General features: G+C 35.7%; 1 protein-coding gene and 1 pseudogene across 2 annotated transcripts in view; both read left to right on the top strand.

The window, feature by feature from the left end:
• Positions 1 to 22,978, top strand: part of GUCY1A2 (guanylate cyclase 1 soluble subunit alpha 2) — a 425,356-nt gene that overhangs the window by 32,170 nt on the left and 370,208 nt on the right. The window lies entirely within an intron of this gene.
• On the top strand, positions 17,443 to 18,017 carry LOC113260214 (UPF0538 protein C2orf76 homolog; annotated as a pseudogene).

Here is a 22,978-nt window from a genome sequence, read left to right as displayed (position 1 = left end):
TATGTAATCACTAATAAGCGTGTTTAAAAAGCCCTCAAACCTGTCTGCATTGCCTTCCCTGCTCCCTTGGAGTTAGAACCATCACACCTACCATAGGGAAGCCACGGGGCTGCAAAACCCAGAGATCAGGCCACGCTAGAGGAAGAGAGAGGTCCTGAAGTTGGGTTCAGTCTCTCTGGCCAGGAGGACGCCCCCTCTCTTTAGCCCAAAGTCCGTCTTCCTCCTCTATGTTGTATTGGCCGCAAACTCATACGAGGAATAATCCTTTCTTTCAACTTTTTCACCCTAAATGACTCACCTCATTTGCACTTCCTAAAGCCTTTCTGTGCTTTCCCTCTTCTCCCCTTTACTCAAGTCCCGATTGTGTCACTGCATCCACAAAGCTAGAGCTAGGCACTACCTGAATGAACAGACAGGTAAAGTAGGTGCTCTTAGGGAGTCGATGTCAAGAATAATTCATCTGTCAAGTTGGGGGTAGGGACCAGGGCTTCTGCTGCTCTTGCTCCTAAAGTGAGCCTCCTGGCTTTCGCATCTACGTGCTCTCCCATGGAAGCGGGGCTGAGCTCTACCTCCATCTGTCTCTGTGACAAGGTGACAAGGGTGGACAGGCCTGCTGGGGCAGGTTAAGATGGCTCCCTTCTTTGTCTGGTGGCTGGAATTTGGACAAAGCGACTTCCCTGCCCTGAGTGTACAGGATTTCATGGTGATTCTGTTCTTGTCTCCCTTACTAGAAGCAGAGATCACACTCAATATAAATCACTCTATTTTAACTCAAGCATTATGTTCAGGGGGAAAGTCTCAGTTGTGGGATCACGTCTGTTCTATTTTATTTACTTTTCATTTTAAATATGAACCACTCAATGGCCAGGGGTGTCACGCTAGGGCAGCCGCTGCAGAGATCCTCAGAGCTTGTAGGAAAGATGCTGTGCAACAACTGTTCCTACATGTATTCAACAAAACTTACACAGGCCCTTTTGGGTCGTGGGCAGATGACAAAGTCATAATCTCTGCCCTTAAGCAGAGGAAATAGACTTTTCTAGATGAATCAAGATTATTACGGTCTGAAATGCAAGGGCAGAGGAATGCACGCGGGTTGCAGAAGTGTTAGGGAGTGTTGCTCGGGGTCAGATGCTGGAGGGAGGGTAGGGTTTGGGGATGATGTGAGGCCTGAACTGGGTCATAAAGAATGGAAGGAGGTTGGTAAGATAGAGGAAAGGGGAGAAGACGTTCCAGACAAAAAGCCAACATGAACAGAGGCATGAGGTGTGAATGTACATTATGTGTTCAGGGAATTAGGATGTGGCACGATGCAGGCTTTGGGAAGGACGTGAGGATGCCGAGCTGGGCATGAGCAGGTCTCGGAGGACCACGTGTGCTTTATTTGAGAGTTTGGACTTACCTTATAGGCAGTGGGGAACATTAAGAGTTTTAAGCAAGGAAGCTCCACAATTATATTTGAGCTTGATAAAGGTCATTTGGTTGCCATGGTATTGAGTGGAGGGAGAGTGGATAAGAGGGCCAGTAAGGAAGTGGTTGTTACCGCTCAGGGAGGGATGGAAAATAAAATCTTTAATGAAGGCAAATGTGGTTAGTAGTTTGGAGAAGTATTTAGGAGATAAAATTAACAGGATTTGGGAATTAATTGGGTGTGTGTGCATGATAGCACAGAATTGGCAATCCAAGGAAAGACCTGGATTTCAGGTGACCATTGCTGCGTGTAACGATGGTCGCATGCTTCTGTGGGTTCCATTTTAAATGAGCAGTTATTCCACAAAGTCTGTCTGGGTGTCCATCTATTTTGCTCAGCATTAGGATGGAATAATTGAAGGTGTTTTCTTCTTAAAATAAAATATGAGGCAAATATTTTTTATCTGAATTTTTCTTTCTTTCTTTTTTTTTTTTTTGTAAATGAGGGTTGGGGGAAAATAAAAGAAGAGGAAAAAGAGTACCTAACATTTTATGAAAAGAGATATATTTAAAAAATTTTTTTGAATAGAATTATGGTCTCCTTGGTATCAAAGTATTATGAATTAATGGTCCAGATCAGTTTTAACTTTGGATGTGAAGAATTAAATGTTGGCAAGCAAATTATCTGTTACCAAAGGAGTAATTTGAATGCCTAAGTATGTAAAGCCCAAGGTAGTTAATTAGACCGAGCCCTGCTGGGGATGGCTCTCCTTCGGAGTATTGCCAGGAAGGATGATTAAGGATTGAGAAAAATTAATTTTGCATCCAGGGAAAGGTGAAAGATACCCAATGATTCATCCAGTGGCTGTTAAGGACGATTTGGCATCTGAGCTGTAAAACAAACTGCTGTCTTTGTGTGAATCACGTTGCCCTGTGCTTCCTGGTGGACCCTGCTATGTCCAGGGCTCACCATTCCTTCCACATGTTCTTTCAGTGTGGGGGGAGGAGATGTTGGGGGTGGACTATGAATAAATGAGAAAGGACAGGAGAGGCTGTACTTATTTTAGGGACCCCTTTGGAGGGTGACACCCCTTTTCTCCTTAATGGTGCTTCACATCATCATGTGATCATGTTCCCGATATTTATTCATTTTTTCTCCTTTTTACTTTCTCTTCTCTCCTCTCTCCTCCAACCTCTTTCCCCTCTCTTTTCATAAACTCAAATACTGTCCAGTAAGCTCAACACGTCAAACAGTACAAAAACCAATTTATTTCAATTATGCAGAGTAAAGGGGCACAGTCTGGCAGTTTGGGGCTCAAGAGCCCAGTGTTCCCAGCTATGCACCTTTCAGCAAGGTAACTTTTTTCTCTTAAGTTCAGGAGTACTGGTAATAGTTTTTCGCTACTAAACCCCAATGTCTGTGTGGTTATGCTTGTTATATTGAAAAGTACCCTAGAGGGGCGCCTGGGTGGCACAGTCGTTAAGCGTCTGCCTTCGGCTCAGGGCGTGATCCCAGCATTCTGGGATCGAGCCCCACATCAGGCTCCTCTGCTAGGAGCCTGCTTCTTCCTCTCCCACTCCCCCTGCTTGTGTTCCCTCTCTCGCTGGCTGTCTCTGTCAAATAAATAAAATCTTTAAAAAAAAAAAAAAAAGAAAAGTACCCTAGAGAGTAAACTCACATCGATAACTTCTACCTGTAAAAGTAGACATAACATTTACCTATTCAAAGTTCTCATGATTTCAGAGTAATTGCTCTAAGCAAATGCAATTAGAAAAATGATACTAATATGTCAACAGAACAATAGGTCTTTGAGTTAAAAAAAACCCTGCAACAACACGATCGTGTCAGTGTTCAGTTCACAAACATGCTTCCTGTGGCTCTGAATGCCAATTAGTATGATGTAGGAATTGGTGACGCAAATGAGGGGTGTAAATGTCAACATCATTAATTACCTCTAGCTGTTAGACAGTAGATGCATTACTAGAAAAACTCAGAATGTCCTAAATCTGTTAAATGAGTGTTAAATAAGCTTTCATGTCCCCATTTTGATTCAGCAATGGAGCAGTCAGTGAAAAGACACAATGGTACATATGAACAGAAATTTTATTATTACGCTCTCTTCGGATCCAATTAGTCATTTTTCTTCTTTGGTTGACTAATATCCATTTCCCTTACCTAAGCGCGTCCTAATTTACTTTTAGAAAATAACCTCATTTTCATTGGGTGTAATTTGATTGTAATGTTAAACTTGCATGTTGACCTTTCTAGCCAGAAGGTTAGGCATTTGACATTTAGGTCTGTGATCCATTTTGAGTTACTTTTTGTGAAGGAGGTAAGGATGTTTGCATGCAGAGGGCCAGTTGCTCTAGCCCTGTTGGTTGAAAAGGTGATCTTTGCTCCGTTGTATTGCCTTTGATCCTTAGTCGAAGATTGGTTGACTGTGGTTATGTGGGTCTACGTCTGGGCTCTATTCTGTTCTATTGATCCATTCATCTGTTCTTTTACCAGTACCTTTCTCATATTACTACCATCTAGAACAGTACCTGGCACGTAAAAGGCACTCAGTAAACATCTGCTGCATGAATACATGCACATTATATGATTGCACTCCATGATTATTTACCTACAATTATATATCTGCTGATAAATATGTAGTCTTTTGCAATTAACATCTTCGTACATTTATCTCGGCACAAATGTACAAACCTGGTATTAGGGACAGTTCTTAAGGGATATGTGCATTGGAGATTGTGAAAGATACTACCAAATTTTCTTCAAAGAGGTTGCAACAATTACATTCCTCTAATGATGTATGAAAATGTTCAATTTGCCATACCTTAATCTATACAGAATGATCTTTACAATTGATAAGTGACTAAAAATCATTTCAGTTATTTTGGTTTGTACTTCTTCAGTTACGGATGAGGTTGGACATCTTCACATCCGTGTATTCTGACTTACTTTCCTATGTGGGGCTGATGGCATTTTTTCACATTTATTCAGCAAAAGTTTTTGAGAGAGTGTTATATTCTAGGCACTTTTTGAAGTGCTAAAAATATAGCAGAGAACAAAATAGAACAAAAATTTTGTCCTCACAAAGCTTACATTCTAGTAGTGAGAAACAGTTATGTAAATAAAATACATAATGTGCCACGTGAAGAAAAAGGAGGGAAGAAAGGAGGTGGTGGGAGTAGGGTACGATTTGTGATTTTGAGTAAGAATAGTCAGGGAAGGTCCCACTGAGAAAGTATTTGGAACGCAGGCCTAGAGAAGGTGAGAGCAAAATCCTTAAGGTATTTAGAGGGACAGAACACCAGGTAGAGATGGCAAGTGCAGAAGTGACATATGCCGGTCAAGCTCAAGACCACAATTAGACAGTGTAGCTGCGGTACAGTGAGTAAGGGACGTAGGAGATCCGGAAGCCATATTGTGTAGGGACTCAGAACATCTTTTTATTTTGAAAAAAGATAGGAAAAGCATTTGAGTGGGACACCTTTGGAGACTTGTGAGCAGAAGCGGGGGTTGACAGAGCTTTAACTGGATCACATCAGCTGCTGTTTGAGAATAGTTTGAAAGGAAGCAAGGGTAGAGAGAGAGAGAGAGAGACACCAGCTGGGGGGCTGTTGAAATCATGCAGGTAAGATACGATGGTGACAGAACCCGGGTAGCATCACGCAGGTGATGAGAAATGCTCAGATGCTAACTACACGTCAGAATTAGAGCCGACAGGGTTTGGTAACACATTCAATGTGGAACTTGAAAGTTATTTCTGCAGTAAGAAAATCAAACCTTTGTTTAATGTGTTGCATAATTTTTATAGTATGTTAATATATATTTCTTTTTTTCACCATTGACACATTTTTAATTTTTATGTGGTCTATTTGACCCATTTCCCCCTTTATGATTTTAGGTTCTGTGTGCTCTCTGTTAAAGCTACCCTCTCTATTTCAAATCACACGAAATAATCTCCTTTTATCCATCTGGAATTTATTAAAATATTGGCTAATTACGATTTTATTTTTTTGTTGAGATTGCATTAAGTCCATAGATAAATTTAGGCATATTTTACATCCTTTCCTTTATCCAAGAACAAGTCCTATCTCTTTATCCTTCAGATCTTAGCTAATATCCCTCAAAAAATACTACCTTCACATTTTTAGGTATTCCATTTTTCTATTGCTACAGTAAGTGGGATCTTTTATCAACATATTTTTTAGCAGTTTTATTCAAGTACAACTATAACATTATACATAAAATTTATTCATTGTACATATACGGCTTGATGATTTTTGATAGATTTATACTTTGCACAATCATGACCCAAAACGTTTCCTCATGCCTGTCTGCAGTCTCTGGGCCTATCTCCAGCTCCAGGGGATGATTGATATGCTGTTTCTATAGTTTTGCATTTTTTAAAAATTTCTTGTAAATGGAATCATATAATATATAGTCTTTTGTTCTTGGTTATTTATTTTCATTTTTATTCACTAATATCTTCAGTACTTATTTTACTATTTTTAAGAAACAGTGCCACTGTTTATTATATGTTCTATATAATAGGATTCATTTTCAATGCATTAATCTTTTATCTGTGCTAATTTCTTTTCTTTTTGTCGGCTTAATTTTTTTTTTTTTGTTACACTCCTAAGTTTTGAGAGGAACTACATATTTACTTACCATTATTCTATCTTGCTTAGTAATAAGCACTTTGGGCTATGAGTATCTCTCAGAACCTTTTAAATTATATTCCATGTTTCTGATGTGTCCATTGCTATCAATTTAATTTCCAAACTTTCTGAAATTTGATTTGAAATTTTCTCTTTGGCTCACATTTTTGAGAGAGTTTTAAATTTTCAGCTGGTCAAGATGTAATTTCCTTCTTTTTAAAAAACATTAATTTCTAGCTTTTCTATTTTTTAAACTCTTGAAAAAAGTGTGTTCTTCATTATTTTGACTTCTTTTGATTTTGTGGCACTTTCTGGTTCAGTTTTGTAAGTATTCTATGGTATTTGATTATAAATTATACATTCTATTTAGTGTATATTTATACATAAATGTATTAGTCTAAGGCTGTATGCTGGAGTAGGGTCTTGGAATATACTATTTTGTAAGACTCCTAGCAGAGTTCACTGCTAGTGATCCTTGGACCACGCTTTGAGAAAGTCTTCTCTGTATTGTTACTTATTTGTATTATGTACTTAATTTTTTATGAGCTGAGAGAGGTAAATGAAAATTATATTAATATTATTCTACTTTCTATTATTTTGGTTGGCATTTTAAATGATGATACTATGCTATTTGCTGTAACATATAAAAATTTATGCTTAATTTTACCAGTTGCCCTTTTTTACTCATTTTTAACCCTATCTGATATTTATATCTAACTAATCCAGTTTCCTTGTATGCAAGTGTTTTTGTATGTGTATTTTTCTATAATGATTTTACCTCTTTTTTTTGAACTTATAATCTTTTTAAATGACTCTGCTGCAAACATATTTCTTATGGACAGAAAATATTGGATCTCTTTTGGACCCAGTCTTGAGCATGTTTTTCTTTTAACAGTTCAGTTTTTCTCATTTTTATTATATATGTGATCTTCGACTGTCATATTTTGGAAAAATAAGACTTTGTGTCAGCTTTAGACTTAGAAATTGTCAGAAATGCTTCTATTTAATTCAGCTTGTCATAAACAGCTGCAGGAGAGATCACTAATTATAAAACTTATCTCTATCACCAGAAGTTACTCTGAATTTTTATAGGCATGTCAAACAGGGCTTAATCCAAGGTAAAAAGAGGAGAGAGGAAAAGAAAGAAAATTTGCAATGAATTCTCTCGCATTTGAAATGATCAACTATACGCATAATAATGAATTATCAAAATATTATATACTAGCTAAATTTATAAAATTATCTAAAATGTGTTTCACAAACCTTGAATGCCATATACCCAGAACCACTTCCTTTCTGATTTATGAAGACATGTTATTCTAATAACCTGCATCTATTTAAAGTGTACAATTTGAAAAATTTTGACATATGAGATAGAACTGAAACCATAGCCACAATGAAGTTAATGAATATATCCATTGCCCCTAAAATTTCCTCATGTCTTCTTGTAAATTCTTCCTTTTTGTGCCCCCACCCCCACCTCCCAGCATCTGCAGTCAACTACCCATCTGCTTCCTGGCACTATAAATTACTTTGCATTTTCTAGAATTTTAAATAAATTAAACAATTCAGTAGATACTCATGTCTATTTCCTGTTATTCAGCACATAGTTATTTGAGATTCATTTATGTACAAGTTTTCAGTGTACAAGTCTTGCATATCTTTTGGAAGATTTGTTCGTAAGTATTTGTGTTTTGGATGCTTTTTTAAGTGGGCTTATTTATTTAATTTCAATTTCTGATTATTTATTGCTAGTATATGGAAATACATTAGATTTCATATATTTGTCTTCTATCCTGAAACCTTACTGAATTCCACTTATTAATTCTATACCCTTTTTTTTTTTTTAGATTCCATTGAATTTTCTACATAAACTTAACATGTCATCTGCAAATAAATAGTTTGCTCCTTTCTAATCTGGATGCCTTTTATTTCCTTTTATTGCTTGATTGCACAACCAGAAACTCCAGTACAATGTTTCATAAGAATGGTGAGGGTAGCCATTCTTATCCTCTTTGTGATCTCAAGGGGAAAGCATTTAATCTTTCATCATTGAGTATGGTATAGCCTGTTGTTTATATATGACCTTCATCAGGTACATGAAGTTCCTTTATGTTCCTAGTTTGCTAAGAGATTCTATGAGGCATGGATATAGGATGTTCTCAAATGCCTTTTTTCTCCATCTGTTGAGATGATAATGAAGTTTTTACATTGGTTTTACGTTTTACAGTTTTATATTACTTTGGTTGATTTTCTGGTGTTGAAGCCAACCCTACATTATTTTTATATGTTGTAGGATTAGACTTGCTAAATTAAAAAAATTGCAGTTAAATTCATAAGCTTATTGGTCTAGAGTTTTTTCTTTGTTTTTCGTAATGAGTTTGGTTTTGATAACAGGTATACATTGAACTCAAAGAATGAATGAGAAGTTTCCCCTTTCTTTCAACTTTCTGGAGGAGTTTGTGAAAAATTGATATTCTTTAAGTGTTTGGTATAGTTACCAGTGAAATCATTTGGACCTGGAGTTTTCTTTGTGGGAAGGCTTTTAACTACGAATGTAATTTCTTTACGAGATATAGGCTATTGATGTTGTCTATTCCTCCTTAAGTGAGCTTTGTCTTTCAAAGAATTTGCCCATTTCATCTAAGTTTTTAAATGCTTAGTCATGGCATTCCCTTATCCTTTTAATTTCTGTTGAGTCTATAGTGATGTCACCTTTCTCATTCTTGATATTGGTAGTTTGTCTTTTCTCTTTTTTTCCTGATCAGTATGGCCAGAAGTTTATTAATTTTATTGATCTTCTCAAAGGACCAACTATGGTTTTGGTGATTTCTTATATAGTTTTTTTTTAAGATTTTATTTATTTATTTAGAGAGTGAGCAGGGGAAAGGGCAGAGAAAGGGGGAGAGAAAGAATCTCAAGCAGACTCTGTCCTGAACTTGATCTCATGACCCTGAGATTCTAATCTGAGCTGAAATCTAGAGTCAGATACTTATCCAACTGGGCCACCCAGGCGCCTCTCTTACATAGTTTTTCTACTTTATATTTCATTCATTTCCACCATTACCTGTATTATTTTCTTCTCCTTACTTTGGATGTAATTCACTCTTCTTTTTCTACTCTTTTGTGGTGGAAGCAAGGATAATACACACACACACACATAATGTAATTATATATTTTATATATGTACATTTATTTATATGTAATATGTATACTATACATAATATAATATATATAAATATATAAAAATTATATATTTATATGTGTATTCATATATATTTAAATATCTTTCATGTCTCTCCTTAATTATTTAAACATATCGGATAGAGTTATAATAATGGTTTAATGTCCTTGTCTGCTAATTCTAACATCTGTGACAGTGCCTAGTGAGTTTTGATTCATTTTTCTCATTATGGATCATACTTTCCTGCTTTTTTGCATGCCTGGTAATATTCAATTAGAGGCCAAATGTCCTGAATTTTATTTTGTTGGTTGATAGATATTTTTTATCTTATAAATATTCTCAGTCTTTATCTTATGATGCAGTTAACTTGGAAATAATTGGATTCTTCTGTGTCTTTTTGAATGATGTGTTTGGTAGGTCTGGAACAGTAGTCAAGCTAGGACTGATTATTCCCTACTTTTAAGGCACGACCTTCCTGAGGACTCTACCTTATAATACCTCATGAATTATGAGTTTTTTCCAATCTTGCTATGGGAAATGGCACTATTCCTGGCCCCATGTGGGCAGCAGGCACTGTTCTCTAATAATGTTTAGATATTTTTTCTGGGCTTCAGGTAGTTTCCTTACATGAATGCTCTATCAGCATCCTGCTGAATGTTAGAGAGGGACCTAGCGCAGTTCTCTGGGGTTCTTTCTCTGTCTCCAACAATTTCTTTTTTCATTCTTTTTTTTTTTTTTAAAGATTTTATTTATTTATTTGACGGAGATAAGAGACAGCCAGCGAGAGAGGGAACACAAGCAGGGGGAGTGGGAGAGGAAGAAGCAGGCTCATAGCGGAGGAGCCTGATGCGGGGCTCGATCCCATAACGCCGGGATCACGCCCTGAGCCGAAGGCAGTCGCTTAACCGCTGTGCCACCCAGGCGCCCCTCTTTTTTCATTCTTTGTCCTGTTTATGCCAGTTGTTTTAATCTCCTGTACTGTCAGTCCCATCTCCTCAACATAGGGCATCTTCTGGTTCCATCTCTGTTCCCTGGCCCTGCACAGTGACTGGACCTTCTAGGCATTAAGCTGGGACAATTGTAGGTTTTATTTCTTTGTTTCTTTTTTTCTAAGGATTACAGTCCTTCATTACTTAATGTCCACTGACATGAAAACTGTTGTTTCATATATTTTGTCCTTTGCTTTTTTTCCCTGAAAAGAGAGAAAAGTCTTATTCTAGGTTGGGCAGAAGTAGATGTCCCCACCGATCCTTTTACATTTTTTTCTCCATCCATCTTTTGGATGGCTGGATTTCATAATTGAGTAATTTCTTAAAGAATACCTCATCACAACATTTCCCAAGTCCTGGAATACTATTGCCTTTATATTTAAAAAAGGAAAAGTTTGGCTTGTTTTAACAGAAGATTTTCTTCTAAAGATATTCTTTCACAGTCTTCTTGCTTGTATGTTGCTAAGAAATCTCATGCCAATTAGGGTTGTTTTTTTTTTTTCCTTCTGAATAGTCTAAATATTATATTTTAATGTTGAATTCCAGTAATTTTCTTGACCCAGAAATATCTTGTTATATACTTTTCTCTGTAAAACGCCCCCCCCCTACATTAGACATGGTATGTCCTTTCAATTAGCAGATTCAGGTTTTCATTTTTTCCAAAAAGTTTCCTGCTATTGTATCCTTGAATATTTTATTTTCTGTTTATTTGTTTTATTCTTGTCTTCAGGAACACCCATTAGACTTTTGCTGGCTTATATATGTGTTTTATATTTGTTATATTTGATTCTATTTAACTCTGGTCTTTTATTTTCATTTTTTAAAGATTTTATTTACTTATTTGAGAGAGAGAGAGAGCGTGAGAGAGAGAGAGAGCATGAGCAGGGTGAAGGGCAGAGGGAGAAGCAGATTCCCCACTGAGCAGGGAGCCGGATGTGAGGCTCGATCCCATGACTTCAGAATCATGACCTGAGCCAAAGGCAGACACTCAACTGACTGAGCCAGCCAGGTGCCCCTTATTTTCACTTTTTAAAAATTTAAATTCAATTAGCCAACATATAGAACATCATTGGTTTCAGATGTAGAGTTCAATAATTCTTCAGTTGCATATAACGCAGTGCTCATCACATCACGTGCCCCTTTTAATGCCCATCGCCCAACTCTGGTCTTATAAATTTCATTTTCTTCTTTTTTACAGTGTTGTTCACCATGTGCTGGACCTAACTATATCTATGCTCCTTTTTGTGGCTTTCAATTTAATTTTATCTTGGTAATTCTTTATTTTTCTCTTCTGTTTTTTATTTGATTTCATAACATCTCACTTTGAATCTACTTGGATAGATTATTTTATCTTATTATCTCTGCTTTGAGATCTTTTTTTTCCCAGAGAGATGATATTTTGTTTAATTCATGGGGAGATGGTTATTCAAAGTTTTTCCATCTTTTTAATACTTTTGTTTTTTTTTAAATCTATTTGCTCTTATTATCTTATATGATATATGCACTGTTTCTTTTTCTTTGTTTCAGACATCACTGATCTTTAAACAGGGGCCATTTTTTCTATGCCTGATATTTAAAGACAAACGATGTACGGGAGAGGCTAAGGGAACAAACTGGAGCAGAAAGCAAGGCTAATAATTAATTGTATTGGTGATGGGCTCTCTCAGTTACACAGCTGCTCTGACTGCGGATAATGACCTGGCTAATGGTGAAACTGTGCAGCTCATCAGCCCGTAATGTGTTAGACAAGCTGGCGTTGGCTTCTCTATACACTGCGGGACTGGTTGCGCCTCGCTCCTCTTGGCCTCTGCCTCACCAATAGCGCACTGCTCTGACAGCCGCCGAGTCTGAGTGAGTCCTCTCGTGCTCGTTTCTTCTCCTGCGTGGCTCGGGGACCTTCCACGTGCTCAGGCTCCTAGATCTTGCTACTTCAAGCAGTGGATCATTGGTTTGTTACATCATTTTTGCCCCCCACTTTGGGTGGATTTGGGGCATTACCAGAGGCATACAGAGACCTTTTTGTTCTGAGCATCTTTCATGGATTTGGTTGAAATCATACTGTATTTGGACACTGTTCTCCAGAGATTGTGACCTGGAGGTAGCCTTTCCTAGCTTTATCAGAGATGGAGTAGGCTTTTTTGTTTGTTTGTTTTTTGGGGTATTTTTTTGCTTCTCTCTCTCTTTGTTTTTCTTCTACTAGTTTTGGTTTTATAAAGGACATTGTAAAACGACAAAGACCACCAAATAAAACCTTTATTGTTCCATCTTAGTTAACTTTAAGATGTTGAAATCATCTTCCTCTCTTCCTGTGTCAGTGTATGTTTAAGGAGAAATAGGAGAGCAAAGAGATGGGGAAAGCTTTGCTGTGAAGAGCTTAGCAAGAATCTCTGTTCTACGGAGCGGGCCCCAGACTACCTGGTAGGGACTCTCCCTACATGGATCCCAATTGTGCCCTGCAAAGACTACCAAACACTGTGTCTCATCAGACGGCTTGTCTCTAAGCCATCCAAAATAAAAAGGACTACCAATTCCCATGAAAGATAAACTCACAAAGTTACAGGTGACTCACCAGTTTCCAGGAACTGTCCTTTTTGCAAGTATAATACACTAGTGTCTATTGTCCATTTAGTGTAGGTCATTTTGGGCTCTCATTCTTCAAGTCTCAGTCCCTTTGGTATGGAGCTGGTGCTCGTTTCCTTTCCAGCAGTCTACCTGAACACCAGCGTTTTTTCAGATAGCGTATGAGGAAACTGAAGTTGAGAGGTGAAATGACACATTCAAAGACATTAATCAGACATTTCAGAGCTAAGATTAAAATCCATCTTTTTAGACCCCAGGTGCTTTTATTTTGTTTTAAAAATCATCATCATTAGTAACTGTCCTAGGAGGATTTTATTATTTCTGCAGGAACTGAATCAGAGAATATAAGTCACTTGCCTCGGGCCATATAGGTGATAATGCTAGAACCCAGCTGGGGCTCAGATCTTCTACCTAAATCCAGGACACTTTCCACTGCAAAAGGCTGCAGTCTGATTATGCTGATTAATCAGTGTTTTCTTCCTCTCTCAATACAGTAGCTCCAATCGCAGTTCCCTGGCTATTTCACTATGTATTTAAGTCTTGTATATGCTATATGCATTCCTCTGATAATTTCATGAATTAGTCGAGATGGGAGTAGTTAAGTATTTTTTGTTTTTTGTTTTTTTTCTATCATGTCCCCAGGCTCTGGAACATTGTGCCTGCTGCTGGTGAATATTTAAAACTTTTCAGTCCTTTTTGCTCATACTAAGGCAGTTTCAGACTTTGAATGAAGCCAATGGGGAAAATCTGTGCTTATTTATAAATGCTTTATTGATACTGCTCTAAAAAGTCATCAAGGAATAGAGATTTGGAAAGTTCCCACTGCAACCAGGATACGTTAATTATCCAGCTGTGAGATACTGAGTTAGACGGTCTACAAGTTAATAGTCTTGTGTTGTAAAGATTGCAGTGCTGACTTTAATTTTCTGATCTTGTTTCAATTTTCACCCTACATTGAGGAAGACTGGGTACTACTGAGATGGTAAAATTTCCATGAATTATCAAAAATACTGTGTTTTGTCTGGTAGGTAGGGAAATTATTTCCTTGCGATCTCTCAACGGTGTCTTTGAAAGATGTCCACCTGCATTTGGAGATATTAATAAGGGATCATAATATTTCACAAGCGTCAGCTGATCTGAGTTCAGTACATGGGGCAGGTCTCAGACTGTAGCTCAGGGTAGTGGAGAATGTAGGGCTGAGGGGTTTAATCAACCGCCTTAAACCAAATTCTCCCATATTTAGTAGATAAATCTTGAATCATTTCTATCCTATCCAAATCTTGAATCATCTTTATTTGTTATTTTTAGACTCAAATTAATTTCAACCTTAAAGGAAGTATTGTTGTTTTTTGCTTTCACCGAGGGCTATTTGATTGCAGTGCCATTTGAAAAGAGTATTATCATTTTGCTTTTAAAAAGGAGCATAGATGCGGATAGTAACTACTGAGCTTAAAACCTATAACATCTGAATTGTGAATGCAGTTTGGCTAAATGTGCTCTTTCTATTCTTGTCTAACCAAGACTCATTTCCAAGAGAGTCTACACTAATGGCAAAGCCAAAACACTAAGATTCATATCGAGTTTTGTGCTTTTGTTTTGTCAAAACATCATGGCTTCATTTAAATGTATCTCTGGCATTTCTAGTATTCTAGATTTATCATGTAGTCTTTCTAGTAATTTCTAGTCTAGTAATGTTTAAAGAGCTTTAGCTATTTCTCTAAACCTGAGCACATATAAATGATAATTGCCTGTGAATGGTATTTTACCATCACAATGCCTGATATATGACCGTACCAGATTTTTTTCATTTTGGTTTTCATACTGGACAACCCATGGAATTGCAATTGTTTGCCATGTCACAATCCCCTTTTGAAAAAATTACCCCAGGTAGTTGCTTCTTAAGAAATTGCTAGGCTTTAGGGCAAAAGATTCTGTTATCTTGGCCATAACACATTTATTGGAGTATCTGTGCCTTAAAGTAAACATCTAGTGATTCCTGGCCTGAGGTCTGCAAATGGATTTCAGGGACATTTGTGCAAATTTCTTTGAGAGAGTCTATAGTTTTATTGAATTTTTGAAGGCAGCGTTTCTTAAAATGTAGCTAATGTACAACTCAGAATCCTTGTAAGACTATAGAGTACTCAGCAGGCTCTTGGCAATTCTAGAAAAAAATTCACACAAATACATTATACATTTGAAATATAAGATTGCTCATATTTTGTAGAGAAATACACTGTTCTTTATTTTAATCATTATGTCCTTAGAGACGGTGGATGATTTAGGACTGCATTCATCTGTCTTTTTAAATATTTGGTAATCAAGGTGAACTTTAAAATGGTTAACCTATTTTTACATCATTTGTATGCTATTGTTATGCCTGCAGAATTTACCTTTATGCTATTACATTATATGACTTGCATAACATAAGCAATTCACAAGAGATGAATCTGTGTCTCAAAATGACAGTAATTCAAATATTACAACTTTAAAGAATATTCCAAATGTACATAGTGAACAAGGCTCCACTGCCAATATGAACTGTGAGGGTTTGTGAGCTTGAATAATAAAGTGTGATAACTTTCTTAAGGGTTAGAAAAAGAAAAAAGAGTACAACAAGAGATTGTCTGAAACCATCTGGCCCTAGACCTATCTCGCAAAATTTTGAAAACATGGCATGAACCCTGAGAGGTGACCTCACCAGTAAAATCAAATTTTTCCAAATTGCTTCCAGTATGAAATTGATATATTTTGATATTAAACGCAGAGAAGAAACCAAAACAAAACAATAGATCATAAATGAAGTTATACTCCATGTACCTTGAAAAAGAATATGTGTTTTGGTATGGCCAGGAAACCTAAAACAAGCTGCAAATTTAAGTGAAATGGTTTTCCCAACAGAGCAGACTGAAGCCACATCCCATTTTATGGGATTATCAAATAATTCCAGGTTTTAAAAAGTAAACTGGAAAAAATACCTCTGAATACCATCCCTGGAACTTGAAGTGTAGATTTGTTTTTATCCACCTTCTCAAGAATCCAACAGGGGTAGAAAAAAGTCACCCATAAAAAATCAAGCTCCCTCCCTAGCCCATGGAAGTCTAGGTATATATTACACATGCTGCAAGTATACCAAATTGAGAAATAATTAATGTAAAACTACTGAGAAGCTTTCCTCATTTGGCCAAGATGGAGTAACTGGAATGAGATTTATCCTGAAACTTCCGAAAACAGACAAAATATAAGAATCAAAGGCTTTCATGACATTGAGTATCAGGCGGTTAAGAATGTTGATCTTTAGCTATGAGAAAGATATTAAGTGAGCCCTGTGATTGCCCCAGCTTATTGCCTGGACAAAGCTCAGGGAGGGGAGCCTCCTCCCTTAGTTGAGGAGACAGATGTGGAATTTTTGAAGAGGCTAAGACAGCTAGAGTTTGCAGGACAGAATAACATAGAGAAGAAAACTGCACAGAGAGAAAACTTCGGAAATCAGCAGAGACACTCTTTCGAATATGCAGTACATTACTGATCAGTACATGCCTGTGAGGAAATTTCCCAAAGTGTGCAGAAGAAGTAATCCAAATGAGTAGAGGGAACAGTTATCTAGAGCTCACGTACCACTGGGAACAGTGTTTATGGTCAACAATCAGAGTGAAAAACTTAGTAACTAATGGGGTATCAGTAGTGGGAAAGTTTAACTGTAGATTAAATGTTGCTTTGTTCCCATGTAACAAAGTTTTAAAGTTAGACCCAAAAGGATCAAATAGTTTTTAAATGACTATGTTCCAGAACTAATCTCAAAAATATTTATAGGAATACAAAAGTATCTAGCACCCAACAAGATATAAAACACAGTGTCTTGCATGCAAAGAAATAAGAAAATGCAACCCTTAATGAGGAGAAAAATCAATCAATGAAAATAAACCCAGAAATGACGCAAATGGTAAACGTAGTAAAAAGGATAGTAAAAGATTAATCATGATTATATTTTATATGTTCAAAAAGCTGGAGGGAAGACTGAAGAAATCAGACTTCAAAAGATAAAAATTATGATTTCTGAGATCAAAAATACACTGGTTAGGATTACTAGAAGATTAGATAATAAAACAGAAAATACATATTAATAAACTTGACGTAGCAGTAGAAAATATCCATAATGAAACACAGAGAAAAAATACTTAAAAGTGAAAAAGCATCAGTGAACCATGAGACAGATTTAAGCAGCTAAGTATACATTAATTAGAGTCCCCTGAGAAGAGGATAGAGAGGGGGGACTGAAAAAACTATTTGAAGAAGAAGTAGCTAAAATATATCCAAATTTGGTGAAAATTACAAAAGCGTAGACCCAAAAGTTAAAAGAACCTTAAATACGAGAAACACGAAGGAAATTATTCCGGGTCACATGATAATCAAATTGCTTAAACCAGTGATAAAATCTCAAAATCACTTAGAAAATATATGCCTTCTGTTCAGAAGAACAAAGGTATAGATTTCTCACTAGAAACAATAGAAGAAAAAAATAGAGGTGGAATATCTTTAAAGCACTGAAAGGAAAATTCTGTCAGCCCAATTACATACCAATCAAAAATATTCTTTAGAAAAGAATATTGGGATACCAATTTTGACTAGTCACAGACTTCATTTGCTGAATGTCAGAGTAAAGCCAAATGGGCAAAATATATTAACAGTTTTCCTTCTGCACATATGTGAGAGATTCCCCAGGGAACCTACCTGCGAATTAAATTTTGGATCAAAGGGAATTTCTTCACATGACTTCTGAAGAAGTGATCATTGCAGTTTGTCTCATTCATTCACTTGAGAATCACAATTACAAACCTGTAGTATACATGGACTTATTTTGGACCAGACTGTAAGGGAACTTAGAGTATTTCTAAAGCAAGATGTCTCTTTAAGGACCAGCCTGCACCACCATTCAGAAATTATGAATATGATAAACTAAAGATAACTCATCAAGCACATTAATCAAAGGCAAAGTAACTTGTATTGTGTTTGAAAAATGACAGACCCCTATTAAAAGAAGGCAGCACTCTGAAAGCTGTGAGAATCACCAATGAAACTGAAATTGCATTCTTCTTTGAAGAGGATTTTGAGAACTACAAGCTAATCTCATTTCATCCTAGTGAAAACCTCATGGGGGCTTCCTTTTTTGTATACCTGTACTAAACTCTTTATTTCACTAGTGAGGTTTTTTTTTTTTTTTTGAAATTAACAAACTTAAAAAAAATTAGACTTATTTTTTAAAATTACTTTTTTTCATGCATACACAAGTTGCAATAATTCTTCACACAGAGATCTGCAGTGTAATCACATTAAATCACATTAAAGACATGTTAAGAGAAGTCCTTCAAGTAGATATAAATTATATCAGATGGAAACCTGGAAAACACAGAAAGGGAAAACAACAGAAGCAGTAACTACGTGGGTAAATATAGGGACTTTTCTTTTTCACTTTAAACACTTTCTTTAAAAGATAATTAACTCTTAAATAAAAAAATAAGATGCACCAGAATTTATAACATGCATAAATAAAATGTATGAAAGCAAAAGCATAAAGGCATAATTTTCTTATATTATAAAATAAATGATAAAATATCTGAGATCAAAAATACACTAGAAACAAATTGTGATAAATTTGTAAAGTGTGTGCTATTAGCCCTAAACTAAAATAGCATAACAAAAATTTATAGCTGTTAAAACAAAAAAAGAGATAAAATGAAATAATAAAAAAATGCTCAGTTAGTCTCAAAGATGGCAGGAAAAGAGAAAAAAGTGATCAAAGAACTGATGGAATATATAGAACAAAACTAACAAGGTGGTCTGTTTAAACCCAAAAGTATTTAAAAATCACATTAAAGGGGCACCTGGGTTGCTCAGTCAGTTAAGCGTCTGATTCTTGGTCTCAGCTCAGGTCTTGATCTAAGGGTTGTGAGTTCAAGCCCAACGTTGGGCTCCATGCTGGACAAGGAGCCTACTTAAATAAAATTAAATCAACCAATCAATCAATCATTCACATTAAATTTAAATGGTGTAAACATCCTAATCAAAAAGTACAGATTGTCAAATTAGATAAAAAAGCAGGACATTATTTTATGCTGCCTATAAGAAACTTACAAGAAACATTAAATATAAAGACACAGCTAGGTTAAAAATAAAGAGGATGGATACAGTGTATATACCATAGTAACTTTAATCAAAAGAAAGCTGGGTGGTTATCTTAATTTTAGACAAATTAGATTTCAGAGCAAAGAATATAACCTGGAATAAAGAGGGTAATTTCATAATGTTACAATGGATCAATTTATGTAGAGGAAATAAGATTTCTAAATGTTTGTGTACCTAATAACAGAGCTCTAAAATAAAGCAAAAATGGGTAGAACTGAAATTGACAAGTCCACAATTATTGAATATTTTAATACCCTGTCTCAATAATTAATAAAACAAGTTGACAGAAAATAAATAAAGATATAAAGACTTGAAGTTGGTATTGACCAACTAGACCTGTGTCCTTTATAAAATTCTCCACCCAACAGTAGGTACTTTTCAAGTGAATAAGTGAAAGCAAACACTTATTAAGGTAGACCATATTTTGGGCCATAAAACAAATCTGAATACATTTTAAAGGAGTCAACTCATACTATGTAGTGTTCTCTGAAAAAAACTTAATTTTAAATAAGTAGCCAATAACAGAAAGAGATCAAGAAAAACCACAATATTTAAAAACTAAAAGAAATTTAGATTAAAAATCCAAGAAACAAAAACCAAGCAAAAACCAGAGTTCTTGGATATAAAGAGCAGATTGTGGTGGTTTGCCTGAGGTGGAGAGTGGAGGGTGGGCAATATTGGTGAAGGGATTTGAAAATTTCCAACTACAAAATGTATAAATCATGCAGAAGTACAACATGGTGACTACAGTTAATAATACTGTATTGAAAGGTAAGACAATGGATTTTGAAAGTTCTCATCATGAGAAAAAATTATGTATGGTGATGGATGTTAATGAGACTTACTGTGGTGATCATTTTGTGGTATATGTGAATATCATTATGTTGTATACACCTGAACTCATACAATATTATAGCAGTTATACCTCAATTAAAGAAATTAAATAACATACTTCTAATAATCCAAGTTTCAAAGAAGCAATAGAAAATTAAAAATATTTTGAACTAAATGGCAATTAAAACAACTTCTGAAAACATGTGGGATGCAGCTGAAGTAGTAGTTCAGGGGGAAATTTGAAACACTAAACAACTTTATTAGAAAAGAAAAATAATTCTCAAATTAATGATCTTAATTTTCGTCTATTAAGAAGCTAGATAAAGAAAATGAAAACCTAAGTTAAACAAAGAAAGAAAATAATAAAGATCAATGATGAAATGAATAATATTGAAAACATAAACCAAATAGAGAAAATCAATGAAAGTAAATGTTGATTATTTGAGAAGACAATAAAATTGATAAACCGCTAGCCAAAGTAATCAGGAAACATGAAGATGCAAATCATATGAGTATTGAGTTAGGTGGCATAATTACAGATTCTACAGATATTAAAGATACTAAGGGAATATATGAAAAGCTTAATGCCAATGCATATGGCAAATTAAGTAAGCAAATTTCCTGAAAACACAAACTCACAGCTTACAAAAAGAAAAAAAAAAAAAAACACACCAGATAACTAGAATAGCCCTATATCTACTGAATAAATTAAATTTTGGCTAAAACCTTTAGTTAACCTTTCCATAGACATTCAGTTTCCATTCTGACATGTAATGAGTGTGGAACTTATCATCCCGAGCCTCACAATGAGAAAAAGCTAAACAAATGGAAAATTAAAGACTTTTCTTGGGTCTATTAGCAAGGTGAAGTCTTAGGACAAACTGCCACCCCCAAATCTGGAGAGATGGACACATCCAGAGAGATACAGAAATCAAAATCTGCTTACCTGGAAAAGAAACCACTGGAGCCTTCAGCCCTAGTAGGAACACTTGCATGGTAATTTGAATGAGTTGCTGGAGACTATGTGGACTTTAGGAAGAGGGAGAAATTCTTGGGGCCGAAGCATTAGGGGCTCTCCACGTTTATAGTTAGTCATTTGGGAAGTGCAAATTAGAACCACAATAGGATACCATGATACAATTATTAGGCTGGCTAAAATTAAAACGATTGTCCTTATCAAGTGTCGATAAGTAGGTGGATGAATTGAAACCATCATACACTGTTAGCAAGAATGTAAAATTGTACAACCGCTTTGGAAAACAGTTTGGAAATTTTATAAAATGTAAATATATATCCCTCATATTACCCCAGCCTCCATTCCCAATATTTTCCCATGAAAAATGAAAGCTTATTTCTATACAAAGACTTGTACAAGAATGTCCATAGCAGCTTTATTTGTAATAGCTCCAAACCAAAAAAACTCAAGTGCCCATAGCAGGTGAATTGACAAACTGTAGAACATTCATACAGTGTTATACTACTTAGAAATCACAAGAAACCAAGTATTGATTTAAAACATTTAAAAAAACCTGTTTGGTTGAATCTCTAAACAATTATGTTTCAACGAAAGAAGCAAGTCAACAAAGAGTACATAATTTATGATTCCATCAGTACAAGGATCTAGAAAATGCAAATTTATTGTGGTGGAAAGCAGCTCAGTGGTTACATGGAGGAAGGGGGTGGACTGGGGTGTGGGTCAGGAGAAATGGATTACAAACGGCACCAGAAACTCTTTTAGGTGATGAATATGTTAATGATTTTAATGACAGTAATAATTTCATGAGTGCATAAATATGTCAAAATTTATCAAATTGTTTATTCATGTGGATTTTATTTTTATGCCAGTTATACTTAATAAAGTTGTTTTAAAAATTACTATCCAGGACTAGTGAAGACTTTGGAGCTTTTGCAGTAGAAATGCAGAACTTTATAGAAGTGACTCTTCTACAATCCAGAGCACTTGTGACTGTCCAGGAAAAAATAGCCCTAGACGAACAGGTCACACTAACAAAACAGTTATAAACCACTCTCTGTGTTGTATGGAAGTCCTGAATTACTATATTGTACACCTGAAACTAATACTGTATGTTAACTAACTGTAATTTAAATTAAAAAAGTGTGAATGTATTAAGTAGTAAATTAGGTATAATTAAACAGAATTAACGAGCCAAAGTTGGCACTGAAGGAAGTCAAGTAGAGAACAGAATAAAGTGACTGAAAGTATTAAAGAGTAACTGAGAGACATGGAAAACATTTTAGAATAAATATAAGAGATAGGGCACCTGGGTGGCTCAGTCAGTTGAGATCCCAACTCTTGATTTTGGCTCAGGTCATCATCTCAGGGTCCTGGGATGGAGCCCCACACCAGGCTCCACACTCAGCAAGGAGTCTGCTTGAGATTCTCTCCCTCTCCCTCTGCCCCTCCCACACACTGTCTCTGAAATGAATAAATAAATCTTTTTAAGTAGAAGAATAAATACAAGAGAGATAATATGGAAAGAAGTAATGAGTAAGAATTTTCCAAAAATCAAGAATTCATTAGATAAATAAAATAAATAGAAACCTGGACACATAGTGAACTTGCAGTACCTCAAGGAACAAGATATACCATTTAAAAAGCCACTAGAAAAGAAAGATCATATGAAAAAGTATCAATTAGATTGATAACAGAGTTCTTATCAGAAAAAATAGTGGCATAATGGAATTAGGCATAATTAGACATATTTAGGGCATGATAGAGGAATATATTGAAAATGCTGAGCAAAAAATAACTATTAACTGAGGATTCTATATATGTCTGTACTATTTTCAAGAATAATGGTGAAAGAAAAAGACAGACTGAGCGTTTACTAATCACAGATTAATCCTCACCGAAAAAATCCATGAAAAGTTTACTTCAGGATTAAGCATTTAAATTACATGTAAGGGCTGAGGTTATTCAGAAGGAAGCAAAGCGAAATGGGTCTGTATTTCTAGTGGACAGTAGCAAGTGCAGGAAGTGGGTAAGTAGAAGATGGCAGATGCCCTCCCGGACCTGATTTGGTTCAGAGAAGCAGAGGAGGCAGGGCTACGCGCAGAACCACACAGAAAAGCTACGTTTGCAGCTAATAGTCTGATATTTTAACTCTATCTGTAG

This window comes from Ursus arctos, unplaced genomic scaffold (assembly GCF_023065955.2).
Source record: "Ursus arctos isolate Adak ecotype North America unplaced genomic scaffold, UrsArc2.0 scaffold_22, whole genome shotgun sequence".
In the NCBI taxonomy this organism is placed as follows: domain Eukaryota; kingdom Metazoa; phylum Chordata; class Mammalia; order Carnivora; family Ursidae; genus Ursus; species Ursus arctos.
Note: the sequence above shows the minus strand (reverse complement) of the source record. Positions and strands in the feature narration are given on the sequence as shown.